The sequence below is a fragment of the Ahaetulla prasina genome, chromosome 2 (assembly GCF_028640845.1).
Source record: "Ahaetulla prasina isolate Xishuangbanna chromosome 2, ASM2864084v1, whole genome shotgun sequence".
In the NCBI taxonomy this organism is placed as follows: domain Eukaryota; kingdom Metazoa; phylum Chordata; class Lepidosauria; order Squamata; family Colubridae; genus Ahaetulla; species Ahaetulla prasina.
The window spans coordinates 83,022,338-83,037,536 of NC_080540.1; the positions used below are offsets into that span (position 1 = coordinate 83,022,338).

Genomic DNA, 15,199 nt, shown 5'->3' on the forward strand with positions numbered 1-15,199 from the left:
ATATTTCTGGACACGTTCAATTGTATTGATGTCAGAGATGTGGTGAGGGTTCCAAACAGGTGAGCTGTATTCTAGAATTGGTCTAGCAAATGTTTTATATGCTCTGGTTAGTAGTGTGGTGTTTTGGAAAAGAAGCTACATAAAATTAGGTTTACAACTCTTAGAGCTTTTTTGCTATGTAGTTGCAGTGGGCTTTGGCACTTAGATCATTTGACATGAAAACTCCAAGGTCTTTAACGGGATGGGGTCGTCTGTAAGGTAATGTCCATCTAGTATGTACTTAGTTTTAGAGTTCTTTTTCCTATATGTAAGACTGAGCATTTGCTGGTTGAAATTTGGAGCTGCCAATTTTAGACCAAGCGGTTAGATGGTCAAGGTCGTTTTGAATGATAGAAGTGTTGTCTGTGGTGTTAAATAGTTTGACATCGTCAGCAAAGAGAACACAATTACTTGAGATATGGTCACAAAGATCATTAATGTATAGAATAAAGAGTGTTGGTCCAAGGACGCTGCCTTGAGGAACGCCACTCTTGACAGGAACAGGATTTGATAAAGCATTGCCAATTTTGACCACTTGTTGTCTGTTAGACAGAAAAGCAGATATCCATTTGTGGAGGGGTCCTGAGATGCCATAGGATGTTAGTTTAAGGAGAAGTTTATCGTGTACTACTGAGTCAAAAGCTTTGCAGAAGTCTATGTAGATTGCATCTATTGATTTGCCTTGATCTAGATTTGAAGTCCATATGTTTTTGCAGTGGAGAAGTTGTAAGTTACATGATAACTTTTCCTGAAACCAAATTGTTTGTTGGAGAGTAGGTTGTTAGTTTCTAAGTGTGAGGTAATGGATTGATTGATGATAGATTCCATGACTTTGCAGGTGACGCAGCAAAGGGAGATCGGTCTGTAGTTTTCGACTAAGCTGGGGTCTCCTTTTTTGAAGATGGGGATGACTGTGGCTAGTGACCAAAGTTTGGGAAGAGAACTGGTAGTGAAAGCTTTATCAAAGATAATACTTAGGGGTTCAGCTATATTAATGGAAAGTTTTTTTAAGAAATATGCACATAGACCATCAGGTCCAATAGAAAGCGATGGTTTTAAGTTGTGAAGAGCTTTACCAACGTTGTCTTCTGTGAAATCTATATGAGTTAGATCATCATAGTCATTGCTGGTTCGTTTGTGGAATGTTGGATATGTGTTATCGGAGTTAACAAAAACTGAGCCAAAGAAAATGTTGAAGAGGTTTGCTTTGACTGTTTCGTCATTGCATTCTTTGTTGTTAGAATCTTTTAGTGGTGGGATGGATCTTGAATCTTTAAGTTTACTGTTGACAAAATTATAAAAGGCACGATTGGAATTTGTGCGTAGAAGGTTTTCTTCTTGCTTGGTGTGGTAATTTGTGCATTCAGTTTTAATTTGGTTGCATATGTTTCTGTAACGGTTTCTGAAGTTTGTAACATAGCCTTTTTTGTTTCTTTTCCAGAGGATTTTTTTGATTGAAGCTTTTTATTGATATGGGTAGTTTGTTTTCTTGGACATGGTAGTCATTCGTGGTACATATAATTTAATGACTCTATTGATTTCAAGTAGGAAGATTCTATAGAGGTCATCAGCGGTTATGCAGGTTGCAAACAGATTTTGCCAGTTCAGAAGTGAAAGATCGTTGTTTATAAGGTCGTAATTGGCTTTCTTGAAGTTGTAGTTGGGAGTTCTGGTGTTATGACGAATTAAGTATGGACGTATATTGAGACGAAAATCAATCATGCAGTGGTCACTGTTTGAAAAAGGTTCTTTAATTTGTATACCGTAAATTGAGTTTGGATTGTTGCAGAAGATGAGGTCAAGGCAGTTGTTGAGTCTTGTATTGTTAGTTACAAGTTGTTCAAGACCTAGGTTTGTAACAGCGTTGTATAGTGTAGTATGGATTGGGTCAGTTGAACATTCATTGGTTGTCCAGTTAATGAGAGGTAGATTTAAGTCACCAAGGAAGATAAGAGGGTATGGGCAAGAGGTAGTCCATGTTAGCATTGAGGTTAGCATATTTGCGTGGGTAATGTCATAGTCGGGGGCTCTGTAGCATAGTAAGAATCGAAGAGTAGTGTCAAGGGATAGGTCGCATACTATGGTTTCAGGAAGAGAGAGTTTATGTGCTACTTGGATATTTTTTAGATACAGTGTCTTTTGTAAAGATAGCCACTCCACCACCTCTTGGTTTTCCCGATCTGATCGATAGACTTGATATTCTTTGTTTGAGATAATGGAGTCAGGAAGGGATGAATTCAGCCATGTTTCAAACAAAATGATATCAAATGTGCCACTGTTTAATAAGAGGATAAATTCAGGTAATTTGTTGACTATGCTTCTTGCATTTATCAATTTGCATTTGAGATCTGATATGATTGGTGTTGAAGAGGTAAGGCGTGCATACCTAGTTTTGGGTGTTAGTAGGTTGGGGTTGTGGACAATAGATGGTTGTATAGATGGTTGGATGGTAGTTTGGGTGTTTGGATGGATGGTTGTTTGGATGGCTGGTTGGGTGGATTGTGGGGTGGCTGTTTGGATGGCTGGTTGGATGGCTGTTTGGATGGCTGCTTGGATGGCTGCTTGGATGGCTGTTTGGATGGTTGGTTGGATGGTTGGTTGGATGGCTGCTTGGATTGTTGATTGGATGGCTGTTGGTTGGATAGTTGGTAAGATGGTTGGTTGAATGGGAGGTAGGGGGATGGGTACTTGGTTGAATACTGGGATGGCTGGTTGATTGTTATGGGTGATGGGGGGTTTGAGGTGATTTTTGATTGCAGGTTTTATTTTTATGCAATCAGCATGGTAGTCGATGTATAGGTTGGATTCACCATTGTCTTGTCTTCTTTTAAGTTCTGTGCGAAGTTCACGAGGCGTATCCTTTGTAGAAAGGATAGGTCAGGACGTGATCTAAGTTTACTGTAGGTAGGGTTGGATTTAGCAATTGAGTTTATAGTCTTTATGAATTTGCGTTTGCTGTCCTCATTAGTGCATATAACTCTACAAAATCTTGGTGCTGTTGTCCCATCGCTGTTTTATATTCTGGTCCATCTCTGGAGACAGCAATTATTTCATTTGGGGAGATGGTTGATGAATTATAATTTCCAATGATGTTGTGAATCTTATTGATATCTGGTTCATTTGTGTTTTCAAGTCCAAATAATATTGCATTATTATTTTTGTCCTCTCTCCATTGCATCTCTGATTAGTTGATTAGTAGTTGTTTGTTGATTGGGTTGTGTTGTATTAATTTGATGTCTAGGTTGAGTTGTAAGTTGTATATTTTGTGGTGATAGATGAGTTTGGAAGAGATTTAGATCATTAGAGTTTTCATTTTTTAGTGTTGAAATTTGTTTTATCAAATCTGTGAAACTTTGTTCAATAACTGATAGAATTTTTTTTTCTAAGTTTTGTTCAATATTTTGAATTCTTTTTTCTAGGTTTTGTTCAATATTTTGAATTCTTTTTTCTAGGTTTTGTTCAATAGCTTGTAATCTTTTATCTATGTTTTGTTCAATAGTTGTTAATCTTGATTCTAAGATTTTATCAGCGTTTGATTTTCTGGCTGGCATAATGATGATCTTTCTTATTCCTTTGTTTTATTTTATTTTTATTTTATTTTATTTTATTTATTTATTTTATTTTATTTTAGTAATGATTAAGTGTCTGTCACTTAATCAATTATCTTGATTTTATATCTGTCTCTTTAACTTTAAATGGTAGTCAATTTGGCAGTTGCTATGGTAATAGGGAGTTACTATGGTAACAGTGAGATTTGGCGGAAATTTAAAATGGTGAGATAGGGTGGTTGAGAAGCTTCTTTACAGGTGGCTGTAATGGCGGGAGATTCAAAAAGTCAGTAGAGGCCGGGAGACTGGAGTCTCCTAGGAACTCACCAGTAGTCCTGCAGCAGTCCTGCCGATTGGGGGATAGGTTGATTAGGGTTGTTGTAAATGTTGCTGGGCTTTTATCTCCTTGGTGGGAAATTTAAAGTTTGTAGCAATGTGGGAGGCGATGGTGGAGGGCGGTGATGGCAGCGGTGCGACTCACGGTATCGGCAGCGGCAGCGGCAGTCCCGGGTCTGGTGGGGTGGCTTTAGTGGTTTCGGGTGTCTCCAGCCGCCTTTAATGCGGTAGCGGTGGTCTCGGGTCTGGCGGCGGCTCTGGCGGCACAAGCGGCAGCGGCAGTCTCAGGGCTGGCGGCGGCTCTGGCGGCGGCTCGGTGGCGCTCACGGGGCTGGCGGCGGCTCTGGCGGCGGCTCTGGCGGCACAAGCGGCAGCGGCAGCGGCAGTCTCAGGGCTGGCGGCGGCTCTGGCGGCACAAGCGGCAGCGGCAGTCTCAGGGCTGGCGGCGGCTCTGGCGGCGGCTCCAGCCTCTTTCAGTCGACGGCTGCGGCAGTCCAGTCTCCGGCGGTCTCCGACTCTTCGCCCACCGCCTGAGTCCTCAGCAGCCTGGAAGAACCTCGGCAGCCTCAATCCACGGCAGCCTGGAAAAACCTTCGGCTCTGGAGTATCGCCAGCAAGGAATCTTCGGGGAAACTGCTCTCCTAAGAGCTCAAAAGAGCCCTTTTACAGAGAGCATTTCTCCGGTGCAACCTTCCTGGTCGCCATCTTCCGGCAAGATTCTCATCAGTAACAGTGGTAGACTGTTATTGAGGATAGAATATTATGCATCCAAAATATAAGGATGTTCTGGATATAATGGGCAAGCAAAACCAGTCTGGCACTCAGCACTTGTTTTAGGCAGGATGTATTGTGGGGCATCTTACCAGCCTTTAACCATCTTCTTATCATAACTCAAGTTCAACAGAGGATACTGTTTTGTCATCAGTGTTGTAAGATTCAGTGTGCAAAGAGGATCTTCTATATTTGTTTGTTTCTTAGATTTATATCTTGCCTCTCCTACAAATGCCTTGAGCAGCACAATGTAAGAAAACAAACTAATAATTGTGGACATTATATTTGGATTAAGGAGAACGCGGGTGGAAAACTCACAAAGGCCTTTACATATGCAAAAAGACTTGTAAAATCCTGAAATAAAATGTGAGATTGCATCAAACATAACTTTTGACCCCTCTCGCCAAAATAGAGCAAAATGGAAAAAAGGCAAAAGAAGGCAACTAAAATGATGAAGGGTTCAGAACAGCTATTTTAGAATAAAAGGCTCAAATGTTCCTGATCTTTAATTGGAGAAGGGGAGCAAATGAAGGGGGACATGACTTAAAATCCAACATGGAATGGAGATATGGGTAGGGAGATACTTTTTTCATTGAATCAAAGTATTAGGAACATGGGCCAGCCAACAAAGCTGATTAGAGATGAAAGGAAATATTCTTCACATAGAACATTATTTTGCTACCAATGTGATGGTCACTAACTTAGATGGCTTTAAAAGGTGTTTGATAAACCCATGAAAGGCAGAACTCTCAAGAGCAATGGGTTTTGAAGACTCAGTGTTATTTTCAGGTTTTCAGGGGAGCATGCCTGAAATTGCACATTCATTTGCAACAAAAAATGATAGAGAGAGCCATGTTGGATGGCCAATGTGAGATAGAAAATGCTGGACTGAGATGACTCTTAGGTTGGTTCAGCAAAGTTGTTCTTATAGCTGCCCCCCCTTTTTTGTCAACCTTGTAAATGGTCTGAATGAATATTCTAATCTTAACTCAAGAGCTTCATAATGCAGCTAACTATGCACGGACTTTCACCTTAAGCATTTACCAGTCTAATATTAATTCCTCCTTGAAACATGGGCTTTTATGGACACTGAGAGCATATGCACTAAGACAAATTCCTTGTATGTCCAATCACACTTGGCCAATAAAAAATTATATTCTATTCTATCTCTCCAAAATATTAGCCTACATTTCTGAAACATTATTATAATTGCACTAGTCCTGAACTGATACCAAATAATTTGTCAGAAGATATAATTTTGCCATATTGTACCCACACTCTTGGCTGACAATTTGCTACATAGCTCCTACAGTATTTTTCTTTGAGGTTGAATAATAGTGACTTTTCTCTTAAAATATAAGTGTAAATTTCACACAATTAGACCAGTATATCCTTACACTGACATCATTATGATTCTAATTATGTGAAATATATTGTTTGAAGAGGTGGGGAGTAAGGAGGAGGAGAAGCAAAAATACTGTATATATTCAGAATGAAGTGATTTACTTTAGCCTGCCAATTATCAAAACAAGTTGATTTTACCACTTGCCAAAAGAATATGCCTTCTGTCCAGCATTTCTCTCTAGAGAAAATACTACATAGTATTTTCTTTTAAGCGACTGAGACATGTGTAAAGTGTTATAAAACTTCTGTTTGTAGCCATCCAGAGGTGTTAACATCATAGTGGGGAAGCAGCTTAGATGTGATAGACAGGAAACAGGAACTCTTGTGTGCAAACATATTGTAGCTTACAGTTTCTTGCTATGTAGCCAATGAGATTTAAAATGCAATATTCAAGGCAGCCCTTTCTATAATCTTGTATTTGTGTCTTTTCCTAATTCATTTTTATGGAATTTTCCGAAGAAAGTCCAAATTTTCAACCTTCTAGATCAGTGGTGGCGAACCTTTTACTCACCGAGTGCCGAACAGGTACGTGCTTTGAGCACATTGCACGCACGCATGCCATCCAGGCTAATGTGTGGCTCCTCCCCCATGCGCTGTGCACACTACTGCACCATCTGTGAATGTGCACGACTTTTGTGTGCATGCGACCCCTGGGCGCTGTGCATGCAACCACACCATCTGTGCATGCGCGCAGGTTTTGGGAGGCTCCTCTGTGTGCTGCATTCACAATTACCCCATCTGCACATGCACATGATTTTCGCGTGCATAATGCATGCACGTGAACACGATCTGCACGTGTGCTGCACGCAAGTACTCTCACGTGCATGCACAAATGCACATGCATGCACAGGAGAGCTCCGAAGACCAGCTGTGTCCCTTGAATTGTGCACATGCACACCGGAGGCCCGAACACCAGCTGGGGCACGTGCACATGTGCAGGTACAAGTGAGTTGGGCAACAGCTCGCGTGCCTGGAAAGATGGCTCTGCGTGCCATCTCGGGCACGCGTGCCATAGATTCGCCATCACAGTTCTAGATTCTTATGGATTTTCTCAAGGACTTATAGCAGCTTCATTCAGGCATTCTAAATTTACATTTACCTATATTCGTACACAGCATTTGGGATGAGCTCTTTAATAACCGCACTCAGCTTTTCACAATCCTCTGCACAATTATAAATCCTGATGATCTGGGATTCTCAGTTGTGTATGGCATTGGAGCCGTAATCACTCAGATGTATCTTGATTGCAATCTTTTTCCAGACCTGCCAATTCAAGCTGGAAAGGGAAGGCTTGAATGGATGGTTGCCCTCATAGGTCACCTCAGAGTTCAATTACTAAACTTCCCAAAAGAGTAGTACTGAAATGCCAAGTATTGTAACTTTTAGCATAGTCTGGGAAGAATATTCTTATGTTGCCAGGAATCACTCAAAATTTGTAAATAGCATTTCCTGCAATAGTGAGCCTTGAGTCTTGATAATTGCAACATTCTCATGAGTAAGAGGATATGTTGCACTTCTTTGCTGCTACCCTTCAGTTACTACAGTCAACAAGAAGTGATATAATGAGTCAGCCTGTTGCTTGCAAAGTGTTCCCCCGCAATTAATGCATCCATATTAACTCATTTATATTAATTCCCCAAAAAGTCACATTTTCATACATACTCAAAAATAATTTCATAGATTTTACAAACACATTCAAAAATATTTCTTCTTGAAATTCAGGCTGCTTTAAACAACGAGGGATTTAATGGCCAAGAGCTGTGTGCACGATGGGCAAAGCTTGTGTGTTGTAAAGTTCTGATCTTTTTGTTACCCAGGAGAAAAAAGTCAGATCTCTTCAAACAGATCAGACCCCTCAAGCATTCCTAAGCAAGAACATTGTTGGTAAAATACTTTTGGCTTCTGAAAGCAGCAATTGTATGGAATAGAAGGTCTACTAAACTACACGATTCACTCTGAATTAGTATCTGTGTATAAATTTCATAAATAAATCCTACGGTATCTGCAAAGGGATTGGTCTGGAGATCTTTGGTGGTGGCAAAGCACAGAGACCACGGTTCTATAAACTGTCTGCACAATCTAACTTGCAATGTAATTTACTGAATTCATCTGTTTCTCTGTTTTAGTCTGGCAAAAAGCACTTGCCTTATGGCTTGATAAGCAAGCTAATGAACAATGTTTGAAAATTGCCAGCCTCATATTTTCAGTTACTGAGAGCAACACACCAGATAGGAAAGGGGACTCTGTTAGGTCATTGTATGCCCATGAATAACATGCTGGAGACCGGCAGCATGTTGGCAGTGAAGGAACTTTTCAGAGGTCACACATACCCATTCATGCATGTCTGTTCTTTCCAGAGGTCTCTGCCTGTTTCATTCATGCAGACATTCTTTGTCTTTCTTTGGAACCTTACTTTGCCCTCCCTGTTATTCTGCTGAAGACTCCTTTTTCCCTGCAGCTTACAGTAATTTATTCCAGCTGATCTTTGGTCATTGACAAAACATCAGGCTTTGGGGTTCCATGGGCTATGGGAAAAATGGACATTTCCAGACTGTGTCAGCAATGCTAGTAATCATTACTGTGAAAACAATCATAGCCCTGAGGGACTTTAAAAAGTTAAAGGCCTTTTAATCAAATTTACTGAGAAGCACCTCCCACAAAAATCTTTTTGCCTCAATAAAAAGAACACACCACCACAAATCTACAGCATTTGTTTTTCGGGTCTCACAACTCATTGTTTTTGTTTCAATGGACTAACACAGTTTTCTTCGGGCAGCTGGTATTCTGGATTGTCACTATTTTTTTATTTGTGTGTATTTAAATTGTAATGGTATTCTCATCAGTTCTTTTCATTTCATTGGCATCATAGTCTACGATTTTTTTCTTCTCTACACCCCTCCATATAATGTATCTATGACTGAACTTTACACCTCATGCCTCTGACAATGCAGACTCTCATCCAGGAAAGTCCCAAAGGTGCTTTTCAGGAGGCAACTGGACTTTCAGCTGAAACTGGACTTTCAGTCGGATAGCTCAGGCTGGTAAGGCCTGTTATTAAGAACACAAAGCCTGCAATTACTGCAGGTTCAAGCCCGGCCCAAGGTTGACTCAGCCTTCCATCCTTTATAAGGTAGGTAAAATGAGGACCCAGATTGTTGGGGGGGCAATAAGTTGACTTTGTAAAAATATACAGATAGAATGAGACTATTGCCTTATACACTGTAAGCCGCCCTGAGTCTTCGGAGAAGGGCGGGGTATAAATGTAAACAAAAAACAAAAAACAAAAACTGAAAGTCCAGTTGCCTCTTGGAAAAGCATCTTTGGGATAACCATGACCTGGATGATTGAGAATCTCTACAGACATCCAGGAAAATGTTCCAAATTAGGCTTATAAAGTTGCCATAAAAATCTTTTATTCTAATCAGGCTGTATGATGTCCTTTGGCATGATCCCCAAGGATCCTATCATTGTGGAAAAATGACATTAAAGCACTGATGTAGAGATGGAATAGTTCCTTTGCCTTAATTCCTTCCCCCAAATTATTTTTTTCCCAGAAGGCCATCAGAAAGGTTTACATTTTGCCATCTAATATACAGATCTTTTCCCCCCCTCTCCAATGTGGAATTTATGTGAGTAAACTAAATATGCTTTGGGGAATGCTACAAGTAACAGAAAGGCCCTATAAGCAGAAGTGGAAAGGCCTGTGCCCCAGCTGTTGCTGAACTCTACTCATGCCAATGAGCCAGCGGAAGCAGATGCAAGTTCTATGTAGCAAAAACCTAAATTAGAAAAAAAAGTGAGGCATAAGGACAATTATGTATTAACAATCCTTCAGAAAAGGCAGGCTATTGCTTTGCTCGCTAGTGGATTGGCATACTTTTTATGCAGAAGGCGGGCCCTGGTCCAATCGCTATCAACTTCCAGTTTGCCTAGTATAAGACTTGCCTGACAAATTCACCTGAGGACCACTGTGACTGTCAACTGTTCTAAGCTACACTGTTGCACGGCCAGCTTCAATAGGGAGGAAGATTCCTGACATGCTTTTGTGCTATTTCTGTCTATGTGTCTGTCAAAGAGAGAGAAAGAGATACTGTAGTACAGGGATATCAAACTGGCGGCCCATGGGCTGGATGGGTCACATGCAGGCCATGCCCACCCCAGCTCCACGAATGGAAAAACGTCACGAAATATCATGAGACAGCAACGTCAGCAATGCCACCAGTTTGACACCCATGCTGTACTATAATGATGTCAAGAGGGATTGCGATTCTGCTGTTTGCAACATTAACACATAAATAAGCACCAAGTGTTTTTTTTTTAAATTTCAGCATTTCTGCTTCATTTTGTCCATGCTGTGTCTCAGTTTGATAAAAACCAAGGTCTGTTTAAGCACAACAGATATATACAACAGTTTATCAAAAACCTTCCTCCAATAACAAGTTAAGAGTGTTCCTCATTTGTAGTACAGTGTACACACCATTATCCTAAAAGTGGTTTTCCTTGTTGCCCTTCCCTAGTTTGCTTCTGCTTCCAGGAACTGCAGTCACCTGACTTCCCTCAGAACAATGAATGACAAAGAATAACTGATCACAAAGCTGCCCTTGGATGAGGATGAAATAAGGGGGAAATAGTACTTTAACCACAATGCACTTAAAGGTACCTTAGGCCTGTCTTAATAATTGCCTAAAGACACAGCAAAAAAAAAAAGATGCTGCTTGTGCCCATTTGGACTGTGATTGGGAGTAAGTGTGTCTTCATATATGTCTTCTCCCCCCCCCACACACACACTCCAAATCAGATGGATGGATGAGTTTCTTCAATAATCCAGGATGCAGAGGTCTCCTCTCCAGTTTGCATTTGACACAAAAAGCATATCCAGGATACAATCATCACATCTCTTCTCTCACTGGAATTGAGTGACTTGTTTACTTTTGTCTTCACTCTCAACATTACTTTCGTGTGCACTGATTCTGAAATTATGTTTAACTGCCCTTATTGGCTAATGTACATAAGTATGTGCATATATCTTTCACCCACACATTATCTATGCAGTCTTCTTTTAAAGCCATCCAGCTATCGTCAATCTACTAACTGGTCAAATGATTATCCAGCCTATTTTTTAAAATATTCACTGAAAGTTTCCATCCATTATTACCATCTGGTACTTTGGAGAATAAATCAATCCCCATTGATAGCCCCTCAAGTAATAAAGGAGCATTGTCACTAAAATGCTCTTGATATTATCCTTCTGTTGATGCAGCCCAGGACTGCATTGGCTTTTTTGGCAGCTGAGGCACATTGCTGGATCCTACTTAAGTGGTGGACACCTAAATCTCTCTCATAGTCACTACTGTTGAGCAAGGTACTATCTATCCCAGAGCTCCCCAACCTTGGCAACTTTAAGCCTGGCGGACTTCAACTCCCAGAATTCCCCAGCCAGCAAAGCCAGCAAAGTTGAAGTCCTCCAGGCTTAAATTTGCCAAAGTTGGCGACTCCTGATCTATCCTGTACCCATGCATCTGGTGAAGATGTTGACGAGCACAGGGACCAAGACAGAACCGTGAAGTACCCAACTGTATGCTTCCCACCATGTAGATGTAGTTCCATTAAGGACTATATGCTAGGTGTGGTTGGTCAGCCAGTTGTGAATCCATCGGGTGGTGATGCTGTCTATCCCACATTTTTCTATCTTATCAAGAAGTAAGCTGTAGTGTACTTTGTCAAATGCCTTACTGAAGCCCAAGTATACTATGTCCATAGCATTTTGCTGTTCTACTAATTTAGTCACTTTATTAAAGAAAAATATAAGATTTGCCTGCCATAATCTGTTTTTAATAAACCCCTGCTGCCTTGTTCATTTTAGGTGGTCGCAACTCCACTGCTTGATTATCTTTTCCAGAATTTTCCCAGGTGTTAATGTCAAGCTGATTGGCATCAGTTATGTTTCTTAAATTACTGTACAAATTGATCTCTTCTCCCTCATTCCTCCCATTTCTCTTCACAGAATCTAATATAATTCAAAGCTAACTTGCTAATAATCTGGCAGGTAGTATGCTGCTTCATTCATATAATTTATATAGATGGGCAAACTCTTTCTCTGCATGAGCTTGCTCCTTTGAATCTTTCCCACATCCTCCCAACCACAGTAAAAGCTGGAAAGTCTATTTTGAGATGGGTGACATGGAATCCAAAAAGACTTTGTTCTGGACAAAATGGCACCACTGTATCAGTCTGAACTTTCCCCACATCTCCACATCAACCCAAATGGGCTGCCACTATTTAAGAAATGAAGAGATCTTTCATCAGGAGATGTTCAACAAACCTATTAATGATTTCAATAACAGATACAGTTGGAAGATGCTATCCCTTTTATCTCTCATGGTTCTTAAGTTAGGTGCATTGGGTTATAAAAGCAATCTACCCTGGATTTCAATGTTATGCACTTCCTTGGAGAGATCGGCCAAAACAGACTATTGTAGCACAGACGGGAAGGCATGTCATTGGCTACCTCAAGATGCGCGTATTTGAAAATGATATGTTTAAAATGCATATAGGCTGCATGTTAGAGAAAATGACTTTCTGGATATTGGGGAAGTTTTCTACAAAATCTTCATTTTGGAAAAACTTGCACCCAGTATTTCATGTATCAGGAAAATTGCAAACCATAACAAATGTGGATAATTTTTCTCTGTCTCTAATGTATAAATGATTTCCTCCTTAGAAGATATTCTCTCTTTCTTGGTCTCACATGTGATTTCCTTCCTACTGTCAATCAACTTTGAGTAGGATTGCATGATTTTTCAATGCAGTGATTAGTGTGTGCAGTTCCTTTGTAAATCAGCATGATTCCAGACTGAGATAACTAATGGGAATGAGAAAGAAGCTGCAGTTGGCAACCAGTGCTTAGTAGTTCCAGCTGAAATAACTTCTCATTTAGATAATCCTACTTTTCATCATCCCTCTTCTACAGCTAGCCCAAATATTTATGTTTCAACAACTGCCAACTTCTCACAAATATATTTAGACTCTGCATCTTTGACATCCACTTAGAATTAAAAATTAAGACAACATAGCAAGATGATGGTAAAAACATATATCACAATTACATAATGAAAACTGTAAATGATTTAGAAATGCTGTCAAAATTATTTCTTTTCACTGCAACAAGCAGTGATTTATGAATTTATGGCACAAGAGAAATTATCAAACATTTCTAAAAAAAAAAAAACACCCTCGACAGTATGAAGTGTATTTTTAGATGCTTTTGAAAATGATGGGATGGTATTTGAATTCATTTCAGAAGCTGTCCCTTCCATCATACAATGTTAGGAAACTCATCTATTTTCACTTTTAAATTCTCCTCACTTTAGAGGGAATTCTGAGACTGGAAATTTGTTTTGAATAGCACAACTGATTGGAGCTCGAAGCAGTTAACGGGACAATCCATTTATCCCAAAGCTTTCTTTTTGCAGAATAATTTACATCAAGAAGAGAATAATTTTTTGTTGTGCATATTGTTCAATAATTGGGAATCAGAAATTCTCGCAAGCCTATTGAAAATCACCTAGAGATCTACTGATGATAGCCCCAGATCTGCTTTCTGCCTACCCTTGCTCAAAATTAAAACAAAGAGATTCAGAATAAGTTAGCTGGTACTAACCACTACTACTACTAACAGGTTAGTTCTCGAGATTGCAGAAGAGAGCTTATATTTCTGTGATACTCCAAAGTAGCACAAGTGTTCTGCTCATAAATTTGGCCGTTTGTTGATATCATTACATCCAATCTGTCAAATTTATGAGGTGCACTGTTTCCTCTTACCTTCCTCCTATTATAGTTTTCAAAGTGCCTTCTCATTATTCCTTCTACTTTCTTCTATGAAAGGAAGATGGCAATAGAAAATATGGATGCACAACCTACTGAACAGATCCATTATTCTCTGTCTTGGAATCGGCGTTATGGGCAAGTTCAAGGACACTGTACCAGGAAGTTCTCTTAACATGCCTCTTCATTGCTGCTAACTCATAACAACTGCCATAACAGATGATGTGCTTCCCAGCAATCCACAGCAAGGTAGTCCGTAAGCTTTTCTTAGGAATCCAAAATATTTCCCATAATTGGTAACATGTACCTGCAGATGTAAGTTGATGCTCTTTCAAAGAACACTAGTGGCTTAGAGATTCCTTACAGCAAGATTTATTATGTGCTAGAGGAAGGGCCTTCCAAACAGATGGTTTCTTTAATAATTAAAATAAAATGCTAAATTTTAACTTGTTCCCTCCCTCCCTTCTTTCCATTTGGGTGGGGAAAAATACTTTTCTCCTGCCTAAACTATGACTTCTGACTTTGGGAACTTTGCTTGGTCAAAAGTTTGCTCACCTATGTATGTATCCCATGGAGTTTGAGGAAATTACGTTTCCTGAAAGGATCGGCTGTACTATTTACCCACAACGTGACAAGCTAAATGCAGGAGCCAATCTAGAAATTAACTATCTGCCTTGCTTCCTATTAAAAAAAAAAAGAGGCATGCATCAGTTGGAGATGGGAAAAAGGTATCACGTTACCTGTGCAGAGAAGAGAAGGAATAAAAAAACCCAGCTGCAAGTGATAGTCAGGAGGATTACTCTCTTTCTCTCTCTTTGGCGGTGCCCTTTCTAAGTTCTGTCTCTTTCAGCTGCTGAATTTCTACCGGCAGAGAAGGAAATTCTCCAGGCTGATAGCAAGACTGATAGCTGCCTCCAATTCTATTCCTACTTCCCTCCCACTTCTCCCCCGCCCCCACATATTATCAAAGCAACCAATGAGTTGGCTGGCTGATTTTTGCATATGTGAGTCAAGGAAGGAGTGGGCAGAATGAGAATTTTCAAGGGCTGCATTTTCTGTTGCCTTTCCAAGAAAGTGATGTCGGTAGAATCCACCATCATATGAGGCAAGAAAAATCTGCCTAAAATCCCAGAACAACATACTCACAAGAGCAGCTTCTTGTCAAGTATTACACAATGTGCATCGTTGGGGAACAGCAAAAAGACACCCAGTTTGCCCAAATGCAGGGCCATTGCTTGTCAGACACTAATGCACATAATGGAGTTTTGGTCTCTTCC

The 15,199-nt window shown here is 40.1% G+C and overlaps 1 protein-coding gene across 6 annotated transcripts in view; it reads right to left on the minus strand.

Annotated features, from left to right (window-relative positions):
- Positions 1–14,834, minus strand: part of HRH2 (histamine receptor H2) — a 47,370-nt gene extending 32,536 nt beyond the window's left edge. For 5 of the 6 annotated variants that reach the window (XR_009153735.1, XR_009153736.1, XR_009153737.1 and 2 more), the window contains exon 1: positions 14,663–14,834. The gene's annotated coding sequence lies outside the window, so the exon portion shown is untranslated. Of the gene's footprint in view, positions 1–13,919; positions 14,230–14,662 lie in introns of all 6 variants that reach the window. The other variant, XM_058171600.1, reaches the window with a different exon arrangement.
- Positions 14,835–15,199: the final 365 nt, after the last annotated feature.